A 24,736-nucleotide genomic window follows, 5' to 3' on the forward strand; every position below is an offset into this window, starting at 1 on the left:
GGATAAACCGGGCAACTACAGGCCAGTCAGTTTAACCTCAGAATTGGGGAAGCTTTTAGAAGCGATAATCCGGGACAAAATTAATAGTCATTTGGACAAGTGTGGATTAATAAAGGAAAGTCAGCACGGATTTGTTAAAGGCAAATCATGATTTAATCAACTTGATTGAGTTTTTTGATGAGGTAACAGAGAGGGTTGATGAGGGCAATACGGTTGATGTTGCGTTTTGGACTTTCAAACGGTGTTTGATAAAGTGCCACATAATAGGCTTGTCAGCAAAATTGAAGCCCATGGAATAAAAGGGACAGTGACAGCATGGATACAAAATTGGCTAATTGACAGGAAACAGAGAGTAGTGGTGAATGGTTATTTTTCGGACTGGAGGAAGGTATACAGTGGGGTTCCCCAGGAGTCGTTACTAGGACCACTGCTTTTTTTGATATAAATTAAATGGTACAATTCTAAAGGGGGTGCAGGAACAGAGAGACCTGGGGGCATATGCATACAAACCTTTGAACGTGGCAGGACAGGTTGAGAAAGCGGTTAAAAAAGCATACGGGATCCTGGGCTTTGTAATTAGAGGCATAGAGTACAAAAACAAGGAAGTTATGTTGAACCTTTATAAAACACTGGTTCGGCCACAACTGGGGTATTGGGCTCGATATTACCAGGGCTGCGGGTTCGCGGCGGTGGGGGGCGACTGGGCGCGTGGGTAACGCGCCCAGTGAAATCAGTCTGCCTCCGCGCGCGATCGCAGCCTAATTGGATCCACTTACCTGGTCTTCCGGGTTCCCCGCTGCTGAGATGCACGTCAGGCGGACTGCGCATGCGTAGTAAGGTCTGTCAGCTGGAGGAGCTCTATTTAAAGGGGCAGTCCTCCACTGACTGATGCTGCAAGAAATAGGAAAAAATACAGTATGGAGCAGCCCAGGGGGAAGGCTGCTCCCAGGTTAATGATGCCTCACTCCAGGTATCATTGGCTGGGGTGAGGAGGAGGAGAGGGAGGACAGAGATCTTCTCCCCGGCGGGTGTGAGGAAGTGGCCTGCCCCTGCCACCAAGAAGGACTGGCTCGAGGTGGCAGAGGAGGTCACCTGCACCACCAACATATCACGCACCTGCATACAGTGCAAGAGGCGCTGCAATGACCTAAGTCGGTCAGCCAAAGTGAGTACACTTACTCATTCCCCTACACTCCATCTGCCACATCACCGCCCCCACCCCACATCTCCTTCTGCACTGCCAACACTAATCTGTCATGCCACCCCTCACACCCACTCAAACCTCATTCTCATCTTACCTGCACTTACTCACCTCGCCAGTACTCATCGGGCCACTATCACTCAACCCAATCCTCATACAATCTCATGGCTCTATCTCATACTCGCCCTCTCATGCATCTCTTTCACGGTCAGCCTCACTCAACCTGCCACTACCTGTGCTGCAGCCACAGGGCACGCATCACATATGTGCAGTAGGAAGCGTAAGGCAAATGTGTCGTGAGCATGAAGGGGATGCACAAGGGTGTTTGAGGGTTTGTCATGGTTTTTACGTATATTTAATTTCCGACCAACTCACATCACATATTATATTGGCACCACTACTGCCACATCTTTGCGAATCTTGTCTGGTTTGTGTAATAATGCCCTTTCCTGAGGATCACTATGGAGACCCACACCTGATACCACCCATTGTGTCACTGCAGAGTGGGTGTAAGTGTATTTGCAGGGCTCTTTTGTGCAGACGACTGAGAGACGTCGGCGATGTCCCCGGTGGCACCCTGGAAGGATGCGGAGGAAGAGTTGTTGAGGGCAGTGGTGACTTTGACAGCGACAGGTAAGAAGATGGTGCTTGGGCCGGCTCGGAGCAGCTCATCATGAAGGAGGCTGCAGATGTCCACGACTACATGTCGAGTGACTCTGTGCCTCCGTGTGCACTGCTGCTCAGAGAGGTCCAGGAAGCTGAGCCTTGGTCTGTGGACCTTGTGGTGAGGATAGTGCCCTCTGCGAAGCATCTCTCTCTGCGGTTGCCCTCCCTCCTGATGTGCAGGTGGATGTGTCACAGCACTCTGTTGTGGAGCTCCACGTGTCAGAGGTGGACGGCGTGGCCGGCAAGGCTGGTGATGCTGTTCGCCCTCCGAGGAGGTCATGACTGCAGCTACAGCGGCCCCCATCCGGAAGATGTACATCTGAGGGGGTCCGCAAGGTAGGTACATGTGTCTGGACCCCGGGGTAAGTGTGCAAGTTTGTGAATTTGATTGTTAGGAGGAAGGTGGTAGAGGCCAAACTTTGTCCAAAGTGACAGAGTGGCCTCCTGCAATGAGTGAGGGTCTCCCTCCCCCCTACCTGTCAAATGGACCTTTGCAGCTGCCACAGGCTGATAGCTGCAACACGTCCATTTGAACTGGGAGTGTTTCCCCCAGTACGGGAAACAGTCCCAGTTGTTTCTAAAATCCCACACCTCCTGAAATATTCCCTTAATCAGGTCTGTTAATGACCTGAAATACCACAATAAATACTGTCAAGTGGCACCCCGCCGGCTTTAATTGCCTGCGGGAGTCCCACATGCGGGGGCTGCGCGCGCACGTCAGTGCATCTGTGGGGAACCCGGAAGTGGGCAGGTTGGAGCCGGGCTCCCGACCTGCTACGGGATTCCCCGATTTTCAGAGCCCCCCCCGCCAGGAACGCATCCGATAGCGCGTGCTAATATCGGGCCCATTGTATCCAATTCTGGGCACGGCACTTTAGGAAGGACGTGAAGGCCTTCGAAAGCATTGTTATAATAGTGAGAAATGATCTTGGCTCAGAAGACCAAGATGTCGAATCAATTTGGGTGGAGATAAGAAATAGCAAGGGAAAGAAATCACTGGTGGGAGCAGTATGTAGGCCCTCTAATAGTAGGGCAAAATATTAATCAGGAAATAAGGGGGGCTTGTAAAAAAGGTCATGCAATAATCATGGGCGATTTTAACTTTCACATAGATTGGACAAATCAAATTGGCAAAAATAGCCCTAAGGAGGAGTGCATAGAGTGTATTAGGGACTGTTTCTTAGACCAATACGTTGGGGAACCAACCAGGGAACAGGCCATTTTGGATCTGGTAATGGGTATCGAAACAGGATTAATTAATGATCTCAAAGTAAAGGATCCCTTGGGAAGCAGTGATCATAACATGATAGAATTTCACATCCAGTTTGATAGCGAGGATCTTGGGTCTGAAACTATTGTATGAAACTTAAATAAGGGCAATTATAAAAGAATGAGGGCGGAATTGGCTAAAGTGGACTGGGTGAACAGATTAGATGGTATGATGGTGGATAAACAGTGGCAACCATTTAAAAAGATATTTTATGACTCGCAACAAAAATATATCCCTGTGTGGAGGAAAGACTCCACAAAAAGGATGCACCAACCATGGCTAACTAAGGAAGTAAAGGATAGTATCAGGTTAAAAGAAAAGGCATACAACATGGCAAAGATTACTGGTAAGCCCGAAGATTGGGAAAACTTTAAAAACCAGCAAAAGATGACTAAAAGAATAATAAAGAGGGAGAAAATAAATTATGAGAGTAAACTAGCAAGACATATAAAAACTGACAGTAAAAGCTTCTACAAGGATATAAAAAGGAAGAGGGTAGCTAAAGTAAACATAGGTCCCTTAGAAGATGAGACTGGGGAAATAATAATGGAAAACAAGGGAATGGCAGAGGAATTGAACAGATATTTTGTATCTGTCTTCACAGTAGAAGACACTAATAATATACCAATAATAGTAGAAAATCATGGGGCAAAGGGGAGGGAGAACTAAAAACAATCATTACTACTAGAGAAAAAGTACCAGGTAAACTAATGGGTAAAAGGCTGACAAGTCCCCTGGACCTGATGGCTTGTATCCGAGGGTCTTAAAGGAAGTGGCTACAGAGATAGTGGATGCATTGGTTGTAATCTTCCAGAATTCACTAGATTCTGGAAAGGTCCCAGCGGATTGGAAAACCGCAAACGTAACACCCCTATTCAAGAAGGGAGTGAGACAGAAAGCAGGTAACCAGTTAGCCTAACATCTGTCATTGGGAAAATGCTAGAATCCATTATTAAGGAAGTAGTAGCAGGGCATTTGGAGACTCATAATACAATCAAGGAGAGTCAACATGGTTTTATGAAAGGGAAATCGTGTCTGACAAATTTATTAGAGTTCTTTGAGGAAGTTACGGGCAGGGTGGATAAAGGGGAACCAATGGATGCAGTATATTTGGATTTCCAAAAGGCATTCGATAAGGTGCCACATAAAAGATTTACTGCACAAGATAAGAGCTCATGGTGTTGGGGGTAATATACTGGCATGGATAGATGATTGGATAACTAACAGAAAACAAAGAGTCGGGATAAAAGGGTCAATTTCAAAATGGCAATCTGTAACTAGTGGGGTGCCACAGGGCTCAGTGCTGGGGCCTCAACTATTTACAATATATATCAATGACTTGGATGAAGGAACAGAGTGTCTTGTGGCCAAATTTGCTGATGATACAAAGATAGGTGGAAAAGCAAGTTGTGATGAGGACACAAAGGGCCTGATTTTAGCAGGCCTGCGGGTTTCCGGCGGGTTGGGTTTCGGGAGCGTGGTCAACGCGCCCGGTGAAATTAGTGGGTTGCCCGCGCGATCGTAGCAGGCAATGCACTAATTGGAATCCCTTACCTGCTCCTCCGGGGTCCGCGCTGCTGGTCTGCGCGTCGGGCGGGATGCGCATGCGCAGTACGATCTGTCAGCTGGAGGCTCTCTACTTAAAGGGGCAGTCCTCCACTGACAGATGCTGCAACCAATGGAACAAATTACAGCATGGAGCAGCCCAGGGGGAAGGCTGCTCCCAGTTTAATGATGCCTCACCCCAGGTATCATCAGATGGGGTGAGGAGGAGGGGGAGGACAGAGATCTTCCACCCGGCGGGCGGGAGGAAGCGGCCTGCCTCTGCCACCAAGAAGGCCTGGCTCGAAGTGGCAGAGGAGGTCACCTGCACCACCAACATATCGCCCACCTGCATACATTGCAGGAGGCGCTCCAATGACCTCAGTAGGTCAGCCACAATGAGAACACATAGTCTTTCCCCTACACTCCGTCTGCCACAACACTGCCCCCACCCCACATCTCCTTCGGCACCGCCAACACTACTCTGTCACATCACCCCTCATACCCACTCAAACCCCATCCTCATCTTACCTGCACCTACTCACCTCGCCAGTACTCACCCGCCACTAACACGCAACCCATTCCTCATACAATCTCATGGCTCTATCCCATACTCACCCTCTCGTGCATCTCTCTCACGGCCAGCCTCACTCAACCTGCCACCACCTGTGCTGCAGCCACAGGGCATGCATCGCATATGTGCAGTAGGCAGCGTACGGCAAACGTGTCGTGAGCATGAAGGGGATGCACAAGGGTGTTTGAGGGTTTGCCATGGGTGTTACCTATATTGAATTTCAGAGCAACAAACATCACACATTCTATTGGCACCACCGCTGCCATGTCTCCGCGAATCCTGTCTGTTGTGTCCAATAATGCCCGCTCCTGGGTATCACTATGAGGACCCACCACTGATGCCACCCATCGTGTTACTGCAGAGTAGGTGCAGGTGTATTTGCAGGGCTCTTCCGCGCAGACAACTGAGAGACATCGGCGGTGTACCCGGCTGCACCCTGGAAGGATGCGGAGGAGAAGTTGTGGAGGGCAGTGGTGACTTTGGCAGCGACAGGTAAGCAGATGGTGCTGGGGCCAGCCAGGAGCAGCTCGGCATGAAAGAGCCTGCAGATCTCCACGACTACATGTCGAGTGAATCTGCGCCTCCGTGTGCACTGCTGCTTGGAGAGGTCCGGGGAGCTGCGCCTCGGTCTGTGGACCCTGTGCGGAGGGTAGTGCCCTCTGCGACGCGTCTCTCTCTGCAGTAGCCCTCCCTCCTGCTGTATAGGTGGATGTGTCACAGCACTCTGTTGTGGAGCTCCACGTGTCAGAGGTGGACGGCGTGGACTGCGAGGCTGCTGGGGCTGGTCATGCTGTTTGTCCTCCGAGGATGTCAATGCACCACCCATCTGGCAGGTGTTGGTCTGAGGGGTTGTGCAGGGTAGGTAGGTGGTTCCTCGCACTGGGGCTGCGGTTTCACGTCGGTCTGTCCTCTGGCTTGGCGGGGGGTGGTGGAGGGCAGGGGTTGCCCTACGTGACGCGGTGGCCTCCTGCGTGGGTGAGGGCTCTCCCACCCGCTGTGGAGTGCACCTTGGCAGCTGCCACAGGCTGCTGGCTGGAACACGACCGGTTGAAGGGAGACTGTTTCCCCCAGTGTGTGAAACTCATTGCCTTGAAGCTAAAATCCCACACTTCCTGTTTTGACAGCTGCTTCAGCTCATTTAATGACCTCAACAAGCAAGGTAAGTACTCTCAAGTGGAACCCCGCTGGCTTTAATTGCCTGCGGGATTCCCACCAGCGGGGCCTGCGCACGCAGCTCCGCACGTCAGCGCGGCACCCGGAAGTGGCCGGGATCTCGGCGCGATCCGGTCACGTGACTGGATCTCGGGATTTTCGGGGCCCCCCCGCTGGAAACCCGCAGGAAACCAGACGCTAAAATCGAGCCCAAAGTGTCTGCAAAGGGATATTGACAGGTTAAGTGAATGGGCAAAAATTTGGCAGATGGAATATAATGTGGGAAAATGTGAAGTCATCCACTTTAGGAGGAAAAATAAAAAAGCAAAATATTATTTGAATGGAGAAATACTACAAAATGCTGCGGTACAGAGGGATCTGGGTGTCCTCGTACATGAAACACAAGAAGTCAACATACAGGTGCAGCAGGTAATCCGGAAGGCAAACGGAATATTGGCCTTTATTTCTAGGGGGATGGAGTATAACAGCAGGGAAGTCATGCTGCAACCGTACAGGGTGCTGGTGAGACCACACCTGGAATACTGCGTACAGTTCTGGTGCCCTTATTTAAGGAAGGACATACTTGCATTGGAGGCAGTTCAGAGAAGGTTAACTAGGTTGATTCCGGGTATGGAAGGGTTGTCTTATGAGGTAGGATTGAACAGGTTTGGGTCTATACTCATTGGTGTTTAGAAGAATGAGAGGAGACCTTATTGAAACATTCACGATTCTGAGGGGACTCGATAGGGTAGATGCTGAGAGGATGTTACCCTTCATGTGGGAATCTAAAACTAGGGGGCATAATCTCAGAATAAGGGGTCACCCATTTAAGACGGAAATGAGGAGGAATTTCTTCTCCCAGAGGGTCATGATTCTTTGGAATGCTTTACCCCAAAAAGCTGTGGAGGCTGAGTCATTGAATATATTCAAGGCTGAGTTAGACAAATTTTTCATCAGCAAGGGAGTCAAAGGATATGGGGAAAAGGTGGGAAAGTGGAGTTGAGGTAAAAATCAGATCAGCCATGATCTTATTGAATGGCAAAGCAGGCTCAAGGGGCCGAATGGCCTACTCCTGCTCCTATATCTTATGGTCTAAAGGGTGCAGAAAAGATTTGCTAGAATGGTTCGAGGGATGAGGGACTTCAGTTACATGGATAGACTGGAGAAGCTGTGGTTGTTCTCCTTAGAGCAGAGAAGGTTACGAAGAGATTTGATGGAAATGTTCAAAATCACGAAGGGTTTAGATAAAGTAAATAAAGAGAAACTTCCCATTGGCGGAAGGGTCAAGAACCAGAGGACACAGATTTAAGGTGATTGGCAAAAGAACCAAAGGCGACATGAGGAAAAGCTTTTTTACGCAGCGAGTAGTTATGATCTGGAATGCACTTCCTGAAAGGGTGGTGGAAGTAGATTCAACCTTGATTTTCAAAAAGGAATTGGATAAATACTTGAAGGGAAAAAATTTGCAGGGCTACGGGGAAAGAACGGGGGAATGGGACAAACTGGATTGCTCTTACAAAGAGCCGGCAGGGGCTCGATGGGCCGAATGGCCTCCTTCTGTGCTGTAACCATTCTTTGATTCTATGATATCTGACAATGTTAACCAAATTATGCACAGTTGGGTCTTCTAGTATAATATTAAAGCTTGCAGGTCTGCAAACCTTAGATGGCACTGCTGCATCTCCCAGTTGAAACTACCCTGTTGCCCAATCAGACATTTAAATTAAAAGTACCACCTTGCTCTGCTGTCACCTGCCTCCATCTTGTTTCCTGCTCAGCCCCTCTCCCCAGCTCCCTGCCCCCAGCCTTCCTGCTGCTACAGCTACCTCTGGCTTCTACCTCCTAACTGCCTACAGCCTAGACTGCCCACAATACCCACTCCTTCTGACTTCCCCCCATTGTGCTGCTGGGGTCGGGGCCAAGGGTGGGGTCTGAGTCTTCTGTTTAATGGCCCTGAAATGCTTGTCTGCTACTTCCCACTTCTTCTGTGTCCTACAATGATGGAAGCAGAATCCATAATAGCTTTTAAAAACAGAAGTGGATTAATATTTAAACATAAAAATTTAGAGGGGTCTAGGGAAAGGGCAGGAAAATAGGACTAAGTGAATAGCTCTTAGTGAAGAACTGACACAGGCGCAAGGGGCTGAATGACCTTGTCCGCTGTTTTTAACATTGAAAAACAGGTGGGTTGGGGGCGGGGGGCATTCAAAATCGGACCCATTTCAGACCCGCCCTCAACCCGCCCCCAACCCACCTCCAACCTGCCCATTTCCGGTTTTCACTGGGGCGGGACGAGGGCCAGGCGACCAACCCGCTCCCAGGAGGCGCGTTGATGACTAAAACCTTTCAAGGAGGCTGCGGGCCTCCATTTTTGCAGAATTTGCAATTTCAACCTTGGGGGCTGGGATTCCCGGGCCTTCTCCCGCATGCCATGTGAAAGGAGGCGAGAAGGCCAGAAGCTGCAGGTTTGTGCCTTTCTGGCACAGCTTGTGGGCCCGACGGAGCAGGAATGCTTCCCCCAGGCCCAACAAGCCTATCTGCGATGAACCCCCAATGATTGTGGACTCCAGCCCCCCGATCTCCGCCCCCTCCAACGATCGCAGACCCCTGCAATGACCCCCGATTCCCTTCCCAACAATCGCGGACTCCCACGATGACCCCAGAACCCGACATCCCTCCCCCATGACTGACCCCCGATCCCTCCCCCCATGACTGACTCCCCCCGTGACCCCCATGCCCACCAGTGCCCCTGTGCCAACCCATGCCCTGTGCCCCCATGCCCACCCATGCCCCCCTCCCCCCATCCATACAAACAAAGACTTACCTGAACGTTAAAATCATAAGGACGTCCGGGAAACCCATACTTCCGCGTTTCCCATTCACAATTTGACCCCTCGCCCCCGCCTCCTTCCCTGCTCGGGGTCAAAATCATGCCCTATAAGTTTATGCTATATGAAAACAAGTAGTTACCTGGGTTTTGTAACTCAGGCTGTAGATGTGTACAACATTTCTTTATTCAATTTTGAGGTTTTTTTAACTGCATATATGTAAAACTAAAAGAAAGATTGACTGAATAAAATCAATTTGCTATTAACAATCTTTGTTTTCTTTTCTAACCATTCGCAATGAACCCACAATAACAGCTGTTTCTGTTTATGTGCTGCTTATCACATGATAACAGCTGTTATTGCTCATAGGTGTTGTTTTCCTGTGAGCAGGTCATAACAGAAAAGCATAATTGTAATATCTTTATATAAATGTCATCACTCGCCTGAATTAATAGCTTTGAGACCTGAATCACCAGTTTCTTTCATAGTCTTTTGGGAAAAGCGAAGGAACTCTCAAATTTTCACAGGATGTAGTGACCCACCCTGCTTCCTTTCGACTCCTATTGATGCACAGATTGCACGCTGGGCAATTTTGTAGACAGCACATGCTCAGAAATCACAGATATGATTGAAACATCGCTCTTAATTGTTGTGAGGTAAAAATTTCAAGCTGAGACAGCCTGAGCTCTCTAAATATAAACTTTAATGAAGATATCAAAGACAATTCAATGGGTCAACAATCATATTTTTGTGATTTTTAAAATTTTGTTTAAATGCTTATATCCAACAATTCAGTTACTGCAAAAAAATGGTGGTGGAAAATGTTTAGAAAGCATTTTGAGCGATTTTTGGAGAAAAGATAATGCGATGGCAAATGGTTAGCAGCGCATGCAGACTCAAATCAGTTATTCACTATTTCTCTATTACAGGTTTAGTATTGCACCTCATTGCTCAGTTAATATTGGAAATCCTATTAGAACACCATCTACTGGCATTAAGAGGAAGGTTACAGGTAAGAGTAGCAAATAGGTACTGACACTTTTAATATGAGAATTTGCATAGGAATATGTTTACCTAGGATTAGTCATTGGAAGACACAACAGAGATACTGGGCTCGATTTTCCCAGGAAAATGCGGGCGCTTTGGAGGCGGGGAGGCTCCAAAAATCGCGGAAATCCCTTTCGGGCTCGGAGCCCAGCTCCAACCCGGCGACTTCTGAGCCCCCCACCTTCGCACCTGTGTGCACGCGAGCATCCCAAATATGGAAGTCCCGCTGGCAATTAAAACCAGTGAGATGATAGTTAAAGAGCCAAATGTAGCTCATTGAGGTACTTAACGCACTTTACTTGTGACAGATTACATACTTAGAACGATTTTTAACTTACCTGGGCAGCTTTCCTGCAGCTTCTGATTCACGCCTAGTGAAACCAGACGTGAAGGGCCAGATGAGGCAAAAAGAAACAAAATAAATTACATAAAAAACCATTGCATGAAGTTAAAACACAATATCAACCTAACTTTCCACCTTGCTCCGATGTCCGATGTCCCCTTCTTCAACCCCCGATCTCCCCTTCATCACCCCCCCAATGTACCCTGATCTCCCCTTCTTCACCCCCCCCCCTGATGTCCCCAATCTTCCCCTCTCCCCCCGATCTTCCTATCCCCCCCCCGATCTTCCACTCTCGCACCACCCCCCAATCTTCCATTCCAGCACCTGTCAATCAGGCTGGCTGCCGGGCGCAGAATCCGGAGAGCACGTTAATCGCCATCAATTATGATGCGATCGCGTTGGAAACGGTAAGGTTTGTTTATTTGGGTTTGCTACGCGCATCTTCACCCCCCTCCCCTCTCCCAACCCTCCATCATTTCAAAATTGAGCCCACTGATTTTAATAAGATATGGATACTAATCAATCTCCCTAGACATTACGGCATAGAAATGTGATGGTGTTGTTCCAGTTTTTGGGCGGTAAATAGGCGCCTAAGCCTCCAATATGGCGGGCAAAAAGTGCACAAGCATGAAGTGCGCTGCCTACCATATTGGTGTAGGCAAAAAAAAAAGGCATCCAGGGCCTGTGCCTGAAAGAAGCGTTAGACCCTTTGCATATACAAATAAAGGGCCTACCGCCTGTTTGAGGCCCCCTTTGTTCGGTTGGTTTGCAGTCAGTAAAACTAGATCTGCATGTGGCCTAACAGGCGGTCCTTAAAGGGACCGCTACAGGTTGTCACCAAAAAGGTGAATTTGTTAAAAGTACCTGAATGTGGGTTTGGGTCAGACAGCAGATATACACACTGCCCGATTTTATGCTGCATTGACTTTGTTTAAATCAGGCGTCCGACACAAAACCTGCACCATTCTTGCTGAACAGGTTAGGTTAAAATTAGAGCTTATGTGAAGCAAAATTGTAAACTTCCTCCATAGTTATATTAGTCGGTTACTTACACCACTGCTCATATATAATGCACATTACAGAATTCTGCATTTGCAGAGGCATCGTGGCTGTCTATTAGAAGAAATCACGAGAAGAACCTGGAGGCTGATTTTCATGACATGAATGATGTTATGTGGGCTGATGACTTGAGGATGGCTACTATCAATTTCAAGCATTTTACATTCCTTCATGTCCTCACCCCTCCCTCTCTCTGTAACCTCTATCAGCCCCACAACCTCCCCCTTCCCCTAGAATTCTCAATTCCTCTAACTGTAGCCTCTTATGCTTCACCCACTCCCTTCACCCACCATCGCAGGCCATACCCTTCAGATGCATCAGCCACACACTCTGGAATTCCCTCCCCAAACCCGTCTGCCTCCCACCTTGCTCTTTTCCTTTAAGACCCTCTTTAAAACCCTCACCAATATCAAATATTTCTTTCCATTATATTTTTAAGTAAAGATTAAACAAATAATAAATCTTTAGGGTATTTCTTGTTCTGTCATTCACCCAACTGAGCAGAGGTGGTTGCAATCGACACAACTTTGGCCTGTTCTGTAAGTTCATCTACACCCACGTTCTAAACTCACAGCATCAAAGTTAAAGCCTCATACCAAAAAAACATTATTAGATCGTTAAGTTATCATAACAGATTCAGCCGTTAAATTTAACTTCAAAAGAGATCTTTTCTCGTTGCTAATGCCACTTTATGTTCTGATACATTTTTGCAAAGTTAGCAAGAATAACATCTAACAGATATTTTTGTGATCCAGCAGCCACTAAAGGTGCTTCCACCTTTAGAGCAGGATTAAGTCATGTGCCTTTATCACTGAACCTTTTGATAAGTATTTTTTTGGAAGCAATATTTTATTTAATTAAAATATTTCTATGGGAAAGTACAAATTAATCCATTCAATCATGAAAAGAACAGCCCAAAGTAACTATAAAGTGTTTAAAAATGATTTACATAATTTCATATTTATATGTAATTTTAAACATCTCAACTGCATCATATAATAAGAAGAATTAAGGGTCATAAATGCCAGGCTGTTTAAGAAAATTCATTTTCTAAGGCAAAGTTAAAGTTTATTCAAAAACTTCCATGAGGGGACCGTTTGAATAGTTAATGTCCATGAGTTGCATTTTGTTTAATAGTTTTATGCTTGAATTTCTACTTTAATTTTTTCTGATACTTTGACTTAAATGCACATTTAGGAAAATTTTGTTGATCAAATCTATATTTTTGGAGCATTTAAAAATAATTGTCTGATTTTGAATAATTAAATACCGAGATAGGGATAAAAGCTCAAACTCCTTAAGAATGTTATAATAATGGAAATATGCTGACACAATATTCCCTCTTATATTGAGTTATCAGTTATAGGGATGAAGAACTTGGTTTACAGAATAAATTGTTTACTAGGGTCCATATAAAGGAACAGTGACCAACATTGATTGCCTAAACACAAACGCTTATAACCATGAAATTTCACTATAAATTGAACAAAATTTACTGGATTTCTCTCAGTTCAACTATGTTAATAAATAATTTATTTTATGTTGACAGTATGTATTAGATTTGTCATTAACAATATGTATTAAATTTGCATTTATAAGCTCACTGAAATTTTCCCTTGCATAAAATTTTGACAGAGAAGATGTGATAGTTCCAATCGGATATCCACTGCAGGCAAAACATACAACCTTATATTAACACAAAGCAACTGGTATTAGAAAAGACACAAATCAAATGATATTTGTTTTCCTTATTTGAGAAATTGATAAGAAAAAAAGAGTGGAATCCAATGACCCCATTTTTTATTTGCTATTCCTACTGATCCTTAAGGCTACTTCCAACAGGTTAATGCTTCCAGTAAGATAGTGTAACGAAAAAATTGTTATAGGCACATTAATCATTCACACTATAACATTACCAATAGAACTTTCTATTCTTATGTTGCAAAGAATTATTTAAGAAAGGAGCTTGATCCCGGGATTCAAATGAAACCTAAATACACAAAAAAAGGCTGGCATCTATGCTCATCAGGTACAAGCCTCTGAACAATTAAATAAAATAAATACAAAATTGACAGCTGAAAAAAGATGTGATGATGAAGTCTGTGAACTACCAAAGGAAGTATAAAATACCATAATTATATCCCATTCTAAGCAGTGACAGGTCAAATTCTGTGCCAGTGGTATCAAGAGAAACAGAATTAGAATTTATGTTGTTTTTAGTGATACAGATCATATCATTAAAATATCTAGTACTGTCATAAGATTTATAGAATGTTGCCTGCATAATATAATTCACATAACTTATTCTAAATTCACATATCATGCAGTATTAGAAATCTGATCCTATGTGATTAGTTGTAGACCTTTGTATTTATGTGTGTTACCAATCTCCAATATTGCTCTGATCTTTAGCTACATGGAATAAAGCAAGTCTTTAACGTGTTAATATTTTGTGCACTATGGATAACTTGCTACAATGCACTTTTTAAACAAGCTCCCAGACATTCCACTGCACTCAGGGTCTATTAAACAAATTATAATCAAAAATACTCAGTGGTTTGAAAACTGAAAAAAACTTGCAATATCCTTTACCAGTATTCTCCATTTGTTTGTTATTTCCCATTAGCTTGTGATGTTCATTCACTGTTAGCTCTGAGATACCCCAAAAATAGTTTCTCTGGCTAAAATCTAAATTGTATATATTGTTGGATATTTTAGGATAGATGTGTTGCTGATACACCAATGTGCACATATTAAATTCCTCTCACGGCTACTTTAAAAGGTTATTTTAAACATGTTGGTGCCTCCTTTAAAATAGTGCAGAGGAATTTGGTACAGGCATACATTTGAATGATAATGTTGCCAATAGTAATTTCTGTTTTTATGTTGCAAAGAATTGTTTAAGGTAGCAGCTTGACCTTGGGGTTCAAATGAAACCCTTGAATATATCACTCCCTTCAACCTGTTCATTATTCTGTACAATATATCATATGCTTTTATGCTAAAATTGATCAGATTGAATATCCCAATATCCATTCTAATTGGTGTTATAAGATTATTGTTTTGTTTGCCAATGATATTCCCACAAGATATGGCAAAATCTTTTCTAAGAAGTAGGTAATTACAGTCACTACTTGGAGAGAGAGCATATGAAACCATCCAGTGGCCCAAAGTGCTGCATCACAAAATGATAACAAACACATTTATACTGCCAAACCCCAATAATGACAATTTCCTAAACTCAGTTGGAACCTTAAAAATTAGAGTAAAATAAATAAGAAGCAAAGGTAAAAATGAATGAAAAAACTGGAAGAAACACAACCAATGCTTTGGAGCATCAAGTGTGCAGTTAATGATATCACAGAATGACAAATATACTGGGTAACTTCTGAATAAATGAAATCAAGTCAGGATTTTACAATCATCAAAGTATTTGCATTATAAATTTCTGTTTACATTCATACTTTGAACCAGAAATATTCACTTAGAATATATGCATTTCTAAAGGAGGTGATGGTTCTTTTGTTGATTTGGTCAATTAGTTTTCTTTTGTTAATGACGTCAATGGTACAATTAATTATCAGTTCAGTTTTAAGCTGCTGTCACCTCTTTGAAGAGAGTAAGAATTATATTCGTGCAAAAGTCAATCTTAAATAGCCAATATGCCACAGAAATAGTAAACAGAAATTTGCCAAATAAGATTAAATTCTTGTGATCCTAATCACACCGTTTATCATGCTATCTGTATGCAGATCTTGTTCATTTAGCTGGGTATATCTTCACAATATTCTATAACATTGCCACACTCAATTCTTTAGGCTTTCAAGCAAGACCTTATTAACTCAAATAAATAAGTACTTATCCATTAAAAGTAAGTTCAATTTAGAGCAAACTGATGGAAGGAAATTATACTAAACAGCAGTACAGTTCCTGCAGAGTATGCAAAATTATGTTTCTGTTTCCTTTCGGATGTTTTTAACTCACATTTTTCATGGTGACATCCACCGATCGCTGTCATTTTATACATATTTGGGCATTTTTGTTTATGCCGCAATTTCTCTTAAGTTGTATTTGAGTTGATAAAACCACAGTGCATGCATTACGGTAAACATAGTGGGAAGTCTTGTTAAGATGTATCTACTTAGTTAGACAGGCACTTGAAATCAGATAAAGTTACTGACTGGTCTCAAAGGTGCCGTTTCAGGGATGTTCTTTCGTGAAATCAGATCCAAAATCAGCTTCTTTTAACTTATTCTACCTTTGCGTTGGACCACATACACAATCATTAGTGCAGTTTTATCAAGTGATAACAAACTATTTTCACTATGTTTTCAACATTTTCAGAAGCTGGAATAATGAGGATGGAGACAAGCTAAGATCAGTATACACTTTCCAAATTAATGTTGTTACAAAAATATGAATTGTAATGCAAACTAATTGTTATGGGGGAGTGTGTGAGAAGAAAGGAAAAAGACTTAAAGAGTACCAAAGTAGTCTTACAAAATAACAGAAAATCAGGGTGAATCCTTGACATATCCCTGATCACTTTTCTCTCAATATCAATTTAACCTCATAAGTTATCTTAATGAACATCAAACTTTTCTGAAATGATTTGTTATGTTTCATTCTTTAAAGTGATGGAATTGAAATGAAGATGTGAGTTGGACTGTATTATTCAAAGGGAGAACGTGGATTCTGCAGTGTCGCTAATTAATTTGAGTTATCTGACTTGTGTGTTGCATAATTTCTGGATTTTTTTGTTTTGCACTGTTTAACGAAAATCTGGCTGTAGTATTGCCTTTTTGAGATTTTTAAAAGGATACAGAATGGTTGGCTGGATTCTGATTTAAATGTAACAGTTCCCTCACCCTGAGTTATGTTGTTTTAAGATTGTCTTTATTTTGATAGTGTTCCTATTCCAATAAACAAAAGTATTTTTTTCCTGTAATGCACAGTTCTGAACATTAATCTCTTCTTTTTGTTATCTATTCCATAAAACAGTTACTATATATAAATAGCAGAATTTTCCATGACTGTCCAATCCTGATCAAGTAACTTAATCTATTTAGAAACAAGAATTTCTCATTGTCATTAATTAGTGGTTTACTTTTCAACTGTAAGAATGATAATTTTTAACAGTAAAAAGTATAAACTGAAAATGTGTAAAGCTTACTTTATTCAAGGGAAGAAATGATAAAAGGCATGGAACAACTTCTGATAGGTTAGGCTGCAAAATAAAAATGCAATCACTTTTGTAGTTAAGCGTAGTTTGATTAAAAGAAAGATTATGGCTGGTCTACTGTATATTGAGGATTGAGCACCCCTGTTTATGTTATGTCTAATTGTGCACATTCAATATTTCTGTATCAGTAAAGTTTGTTACATTTAAGCGTTAGAATGACATAATGAAGAAATGAATATGTGGAAAACACGTGGTAGGTTTTGAAGAATGGCCTCCATTGGAAATATCAAATAATCTTTTCTCTTTGCAGATGCAGGTGGACCTGTTGTGCCAGTATTTTCGGTTTTTATTTCAAAGTACCAGCGTTTGATATTTTTTATATATCAAAGAATTAATTTATTAGCAGTGAATAGAAACAATTTTTCTTCCTAAATCTACTTACAGAGCAGCAGTTTGTGACTTAAGTTAAATTGACTTTGTTTGAATATCTATTCCAACAGATTTGCTGAATGAAAATACTATGCAAACAAAATGTGCAAGAACTGCAGCAGTATGGAAAACAAAGAATTTTTTTTGGGTTAACGAAATGCTTAAATTCTTCAGTGATATATGGTTAGAGTGGCATTCAGTCTGCACTTAGGTCATTTAAAAAAAAATCCCAAGCAGCAATTTGAGGATCTCTGTGCTGCATTGATGAAGAAGTGATTTCAGTTTATGATTTTGGATCCTCAGTAAATGCTATATTTTAAAAAAATATATCTTAATTGATGTGTTCTATGTTTCGATTATTTTGCAGTAGCTGCCCAATTCAAGGTTTCCTACAGTTAGCAGTCAGAATAGAGATGGTTGAGCCTATATCTTTATTAATATTTATACCTATACCTTCATGATGGTGTAAAATGTCAATCAGGAATTGTTTGCGTCTGCAATCATGAGTGACAGAAGAAGGAGTTAAGCCCATTATTGGATCTGTGTACTTTTCAATTGACAGTTGAGGTTAGTAGGTGTAGTTCAGTTTGGCAAAATGACACTAAGCAGTGGGTTCGGGACTTTATTTACACAAAACAAAGGAAAGGAGTATATGCAGGAGTTAGTTTGCTGAACTTCTGGCAAATGGCTGCAATAAAATTTCATTAGTGTTTTTAAAATCATGCTTAAACAATTACAATTTATTTTCTTTTGCATTCAGTTTTGACCAATAATTGAGGCCTATGAAAATGTATACTGAAGCTTTTAATTGGGTATGCATTTATACTGAGGATGTGTTTCAGAGTTCAGTTTATGTGTCATGTATATCAATAGTTGTTTTATAAACAGTGTCGCTGTGGAATGCCTCACATTTCTGACCATCTATGTGTGAAACTACAGATGTGGCACTCTGACGGCATATAATGATATGTGTAATGGTGTCGGAGAAGCATCTGTGGAGAAAGAAACAGAGTTAACGTTTCAGGTCGAAGACCTTTCTGTTTCTTTCTCCACAGATGCTGCCTGACTTACTGAGCTTCTCCAGCATTTTCTGTTTTTATTTCAGATCTCCAGCATCCGCAGTATTTTACTTTTGATTTATGTAATGGTGCCTGTTGGCTCATATGTGTAACTTGCGAGAAATTGATCTGAAGATTTTCTTACACCAAAGTAAGAAGGGTTAGTACTGAAAATGCTTTGAAAGATGCATTTATCGAGTGTGTTTACCTAGCCCACTTCGGATAAATGTAAACTTCATGATTGTGTAAAATGTTAATCAGGAATCGAGATTCTGTAAAGGTCATATATCATGGCTGGTGTAAAAATGCCAGACTTTTCTCAATTATATTTTGAAAAATAACAATAAGTTTGAAACAAGAATCATAACAAAATAGTCAAGTGCTGTTGTGGTCACTTAGCATAGTATCATTTTTAAGTAGTTTTTGCTTTGCAGTAGCACTAAAGTTGCAGTATAACCCCATATTTAGGTCCTGATCTGACTGTGGAGGGGAGTGATGCATGGCCCACTGGACAAGTCTGTTTCACACCACTTGGGTTTGACATTACATGATGTATAACAACCGTGCAACATCAAATCTGGTTTGCAAAGTGCTAAGGGGATCCACTGGACCTACTGGACACTTTCTAAACTTACATAGAACTTACTTAAATGTATTGAAAGTGCAGACACTCTTAATAGGCTTAAGATTTACCTGTCAGGAATGGAACTTAGTCTGTCCATATAGGCAAACATCCACAGAGCTCTCCTGGATCTGACAGTCCAAATTGCAGACAAGCAGTTCAAACAAGCTACCACATGCATTGGATACTGTCATTACCATTCAGAGATACAATATATCTCTGTATGCCTAATATTCCATTTCCATCCACAGAATATTCACCAAAAGATTCTGATCTGATGGTTGACTGAGTTTTAAGAGTTAGGATTTCTGTCAGTTTCATGGGATATTAATCTTAAAATTATCTTTTGTCCAAATTCCTAATTTTTAATATTTATTTTCTATCATCTTATGACATATGTATTAAGAAGTGAGAAAATTAGAAACAATGACAGAATCATGTATATCAGGAACCAATCAGTAACCAGTTGAAGCACAAAGAAAGATATAATATTAGATTTAGTATTTATCAGTCCACCAGAACTGGATAGCAACCCAGGCATAGGTGAATATTTGTATTCTTGTGACCATTATAGAGTTCAGTTTAACATTGCAATTCAGGCAAAGGCCACTAATTTTGAGCTATGAGAAGACCTCCAGAGAGGATCTTTGACAACTGGACTCAGAACTAAAACACTAAAAATTGAATGTTTTCAACACCTAACAGCCTGTAATATTTCTTTATATGTGTGAAGTGGATTGCCTCGGACTGGGCACTTTATAAACTTACTTTTGGAAGCTTTTCATGTTAAGGGTGTGTTGTTGATATCACACATTCTCATCTAACATTAAAAATTAAGTATATGAGGAGCAGAGCACTGAGTAAACATGGACATGCTCTTTTGTTACTAAGCTCAGTGCAAGATGCAGATGGCAGTCAAAGTCAGATACAGCGTTATTTGTGCTCTCCATTCTCCAGGTACCGATCACAGATTGGTATCTGTAGTATAATAGCATCCTAATGGATGTGGAGAGCAAACATATGCCTATGGAGGGATGGGGGGAAATGTTGCAAGATCAAGGTAACAGTGGCTGATTAAGGAGGTCAAAAATAACATGAAAGCCGAGCAGAAATATTTTAAAAGAGATGTGAGAAAACAACCAATAGTGAGGACTTAAAGGCACAAAAAAGGAAGATGAGGTTGAAAGCAACATAAAAAGATGGCAACAGAAGATGACAGTGAAGGGTCCAAATATTTTTGGGACTATGTATGCAGTGTAAAAGAATACTTCAGGGATAAATGGAGTATAAATATTAGAGGAGCAGGAAACAGCAGATATATTGGCCCAGAAAGTGCTCCGAGTGGTGGACAAACGACACTCGCCACTCCATAGATTTATACTAACCCATTAACTTACCACTGTCTTTACTGTGGGTACTTTCTCCTAACAGAAGCTGAGAAGAGCCCAGCGAAAGCTCCAGTAAAGCTAGGACTCGTGGAGAGGATCGATCTCTCCCTTCGATCAATCAGATTGCAGCATCCTTGAAAAGCTGCGAAAAGTCAAAATCTTGAAGTACAAGCTGCAACGTAAAGACCAGGAAGTGAAAGCTACAACAATAAAATCATTTGCAAAAACAGTTAAAGACAGTGAAAAAAGAGAGGGTAAGAAATAATTGAATTAAATAAAAGATACAGAAGGAAAAAGCAAAAAAAAATTTAAAAAATTTTTAAGTTAGAGAAGTTTTTTTTAAATGACCAAAAACTATTAAAATAAGGAGTGATGAGACTTCAAATTTTTAAAAGTTAATTTTTAGTTGTTTGGCAGTCATTAAGACTTACCGCACTGTTAGAACTTAATTTAGACCTGGTATTTTTAAGCGTACCTGTTTTGTGGCGATATTAGTTACTTTCCAGCTGGGCAGAAGAGCAAGTTGGCGCTAGTCTTTTGATTCTGTTGATTGCAGCCGGCGATATCCCTTTGAGATGAACCTGTCAGATCACCGGCGAACCAGAAAGAGCAAGTTCTGGATTTCCGCGCATGTCTGCGCATGTGCGAAAGCCAATGGTGGGGCAAATGGAATGGGAATTCACACAAGACCAGAGTTAGAGGAATGCATTGTTTGGTGTGATGGATATAGGGTTGAAGGAAGTTACAGAGGTAGGGTGGAGTAACACTGTGGAGGGATTTAAAAATGAGGATGAGGATTTTAAATTTAATACATTGAGGGATGGAGAGCCAATGTAGGTCACTGAGGACTGGGATGATGAAGGAATTGAACTTAATGTATGACAGTATATCAGAGGTTTGGACAAGTTTTAGTTAATAGCAGGTATAGGAAGAGAGGCCAGCAAGGAGATTGTTGAAGTAGTTGACTGTGAAGGTGACAATGGCATGGAATGGGGTTCTTTGGCTAGAGTGGTTGAGGGGGGGCGGAGGTGGGCAATGTTGTAGAGGTGGGCAATGTTGTAGAGGTGAGAAATGTAGGGGTGAGAAATCTTGTAGAGGTGGGCAATGTAGTAGAGGTGGGAAATTTTGTCGAGGTGCGAAATGTTGTGGAGGTGGGAAATGTAGAGGTGGAAGTAAGTCTTCTTTGATAATAGGTTGTGTAAAATATGCAGAATATACAACAATAGTAGGCTATACAATAACTTGCAGTGTATATAGGAATAAGAGGGTACAGACACAGTTTACAGTAATTCAGAGTACAGTAGTATACAGAATACACACTAGTAGAGTTTACAGCAATAATATAGTATACAGTAATAGAACATACAATCAAACGCAGAGTATACATCAATAATAGATTATACAGATCATATCTGCAATAATAATGTTAAAACTGGAAACTTATGGTACATTTACACTACAACCAAAATGTCATAGCTGCAGTTATAATGTAAATGCAACCTGAATCCACACTCAGGACCCAATCTGGCACTGGAGCCAAGCAGAGCGAGACTCTGCAGAAGGGCATCTCACTCCAGTTCACTTACTGTCACAGAGCTCTTACTGTTTTCTCATGCTGCCTTTGCATAGCTGACAAAAAGCAACTGTATTACACTGCAACAGCAAGCAATTAGGAAGGCAAATGGGATGTTGGCCTTTATTGCAAGGGAGTGGAGTATAAGAGTAAGGAAGTCTTGCTGCAACTATATAGGGTTTTGATGAGACCACACCTAGAGTACTGTGTGCACATTTGGTCTCCTTACCTAAGGAAGGATATACTTGCCTTAAAGGTGGTGGAACGAAGGTTCACTAGATTGATTCATAGGATGAGAGGGTTGTTCTATGAGGAAAGATTGAGTAGAATGGGCCTTTACTCTCTGGAAATAAGAAGAATGAGAGGTGATCTCATTGAAACATAAAAGATTCTAAGAGGGCTTGACAGAGTACAAGCTGAGAGGATGTTCCCCCTGGCTGGAGAGTCTAGAACTAGGGGGCATAGTCTCAGGATGAGGGGTTGGACATTTAGGACTGAAATGAGGAGGAATTTCATCACTCAGAGGGTCGTGAATATTTGGAATTCTCTACCCCAGAGGGCTGTGGATGCTCAGCCGTTGAGTATATTCAAGACTGAGATCGATAGATTTTTGGGTTCTAAGGGAATCAAGGGATATGGGAATCAGACGGGCAAGTGGAGTTGAGGTTGAAGATCAGCCATGGTCTTATTGAATGGCGATGCAGGCTCGAGGCACCGTATGACCTACTCCTGCTCCTATTTCTGATGTTCTTATGTTTCAATTTACATTTAAAAGGACACCGTCTTTACTCGTTTTTCAACCTTCCACCCATTCTTGCTGAGTTACTGTTCAAAGGACACTGGCAGCCCTCTGCTACCTTGATAAGTGCCAGGCTTCCAGTAGATGTGGCCAGGTTGTTTGACTGTGGAGAACCTCATGGTTGAGCCCAGCCTTGATTGCATCCATCCACACATACATACTTTCCAGCAGCAACTGAATAGTGAGCTGCAGGCCTGACTGATTTTGTTCACCTTTTTCTAGCTCAGGGGTGTTGGAATCAATTGTCGAGCATTAACACCAGCATCGACCAGTTGGGCCGAATGGCCTGTTTCTGTGCTGTTTATTCTATGTAATTCTATGTATTACCCTTTGAAGTTAGGTCTTAACATTTACTTTACAGTACACACGTTTAGTGTTGGTGCAAAGCTGAAACCACTGCACTAGTGTTAAATTTGTAGTCTAAATTCACTCTAGCCTGAGAAAAGTGCATGTTGTGGATTATGTAAGCTCAATTGTGATATTTTGACTTGTTAAAAAATAAACAACATGCTTAGTACACTTGGCAGTACTGCAGTAAGGAAGTAGGTCACAGTTCCGAGAAATTGATACTCCTTGTATCTGCCTACAAGTTCCGCCACATAACCTCTGCCCTTGCTTATTACAACAGATTTTTCTGATTATGTCTGAATAAAACTACTTTTGTTGATAGCTGCTTTCCCTCGTCACGTCTGAGGGTAATTTATTTTTTGGCAATATTTACTAGTTTTGTGAACTTACCATTCCGTTGATTAAGGAACAGAGTAAGCAACATTCAAAGAAAATAATTCAACTTTATAAATGACGTAGAATCTGAGGTAAGCTTTATTGTTCGTTTATATACAGTGTGCATTTTTATATCCAGTACATGTCATGATAAAAAAACACTTGTTCAAATAGTTTTTAAAAATCCTTTCATGCTGTACTATATAATGACAGAAAAATACCATATGTTTGATGTGAAAACACGATTTACAAATATTCCCAGAGCTTTAACTGACGCAGCTAAATAATTTAAAAGTGCAATGTGACAATATTGCAATATTCAACCATTTTAAACACAAAATGTTTTAAGCAATGAACAGAACACAGCTAGAAAAAGCCGAAACGTAAGATTTATCTCTTTTAGTGCTTTCAAAGATTATTTAATTGTAGGTAGGTGACAAACAAAATGTAACCTATAAATTGAAATGAGTTTGATTTTACATTTATGTGAAGGATAGCAAAGTGTTACGATGAAGTCATAAAATTATTTAATGAGAACCAAATACTTAAAAAGATTTGAAGACCTTTGAAAAGGTTGATTTTAGCACTTTGCTCATTAAAATGAGTCAAGGATTTGTATAAAGTATGTTCATATTAAATATTTTTACATAACAGATCCATTTGATCATTTTATAACATATCTCAGAGGGTGGTTCACCTACCATCTGAGCTATTATGTTTGGTTCAAGTTTTATTACACTGAAATTCTAAATTGCAGACCACCATTTATGAAGCATTTTGACTAGATTTGAGAAATAATACTGCATAATTTTGTGAGCTATGTTAATACGATGAACACGTAGGATCCCTTTTATCACAGTAGAAAGATTTTATCAGATAACCCAGTTAAACTGAAGATGCTGTAAAGTGACAAATAAATATTTACAATAAATTGAAAAGAATAACAATGTAACAGTTAAAACATAACAATATACTTTGTTTAAAACACAGACTTAATTTCAAGTAACCGTTTCTTGGAGTTTTTAAATCTGAAATAAAGGCCCAAAATAGATTTGCAAACAGCACCAAAAACAGTTTCAATTTTATGCAGCTTTAAACTCACAGGCTGTATACATTACATATTGATTGGCATTTGCAAGAAACGCTTAACTGATGTAGAACCAAAATGAATATGGGAAGGATAGAAATGATTACCACTGAATATTAATTTACTTTCATTAAGTAGGAATAATTAAGCCATAATGTAGCTAACTTTTCCCGTGTCTGTTGAAAACTTATAA

At 41.5% G+C, this 24,736-nt stretch overlaps 1 protein-coding gene across 3 annotated transcripts in view; it reads left to right on the forward strand.

Moving 5' to 3' along the window:
- The first annotated feature begins 20,422 nt into the window (after positions 1-20,422).
- zap70 (zeta chain of T cell receptor associated protein kinase 70) overlaps positions 20,423-24,736 on the forward strand; it is a 93,088-nt gene continuing 88,774 nt past the window's right edge. For 2 of the 3 annotated variants that reach the window (XM_067968236.1, XM_067968235.1), the window contains exon 1: positions 23,375-23,548. The gene's annotated coding sequence lies outside the window, so the exon portion shown is untranslated. Of the gene's footprint in view, positions 20,616-23,374; positions 23,549-24,736 lie in introns of those variants that run through there. The other variant, XM_067968238.1, reaches the window with a different exon arrangement.

The sequence above is a fragment of the Heptranchias perlo genome, chromosome 29 (assembly GCF_035084215.1).
Source record: "Heptranchias perlo isolate sHepPer1 chromosome 29, sHepPer1.hap1, whole genome shotgun sequence".
In the NCBI taxonomy this organism is placed as follows: Eukaryota; Metazoa; Chordata; class Chondrichthyes; order Hexanchiformes; family Hexanchidae; genus Heptranchias; species Heptranchias perlo.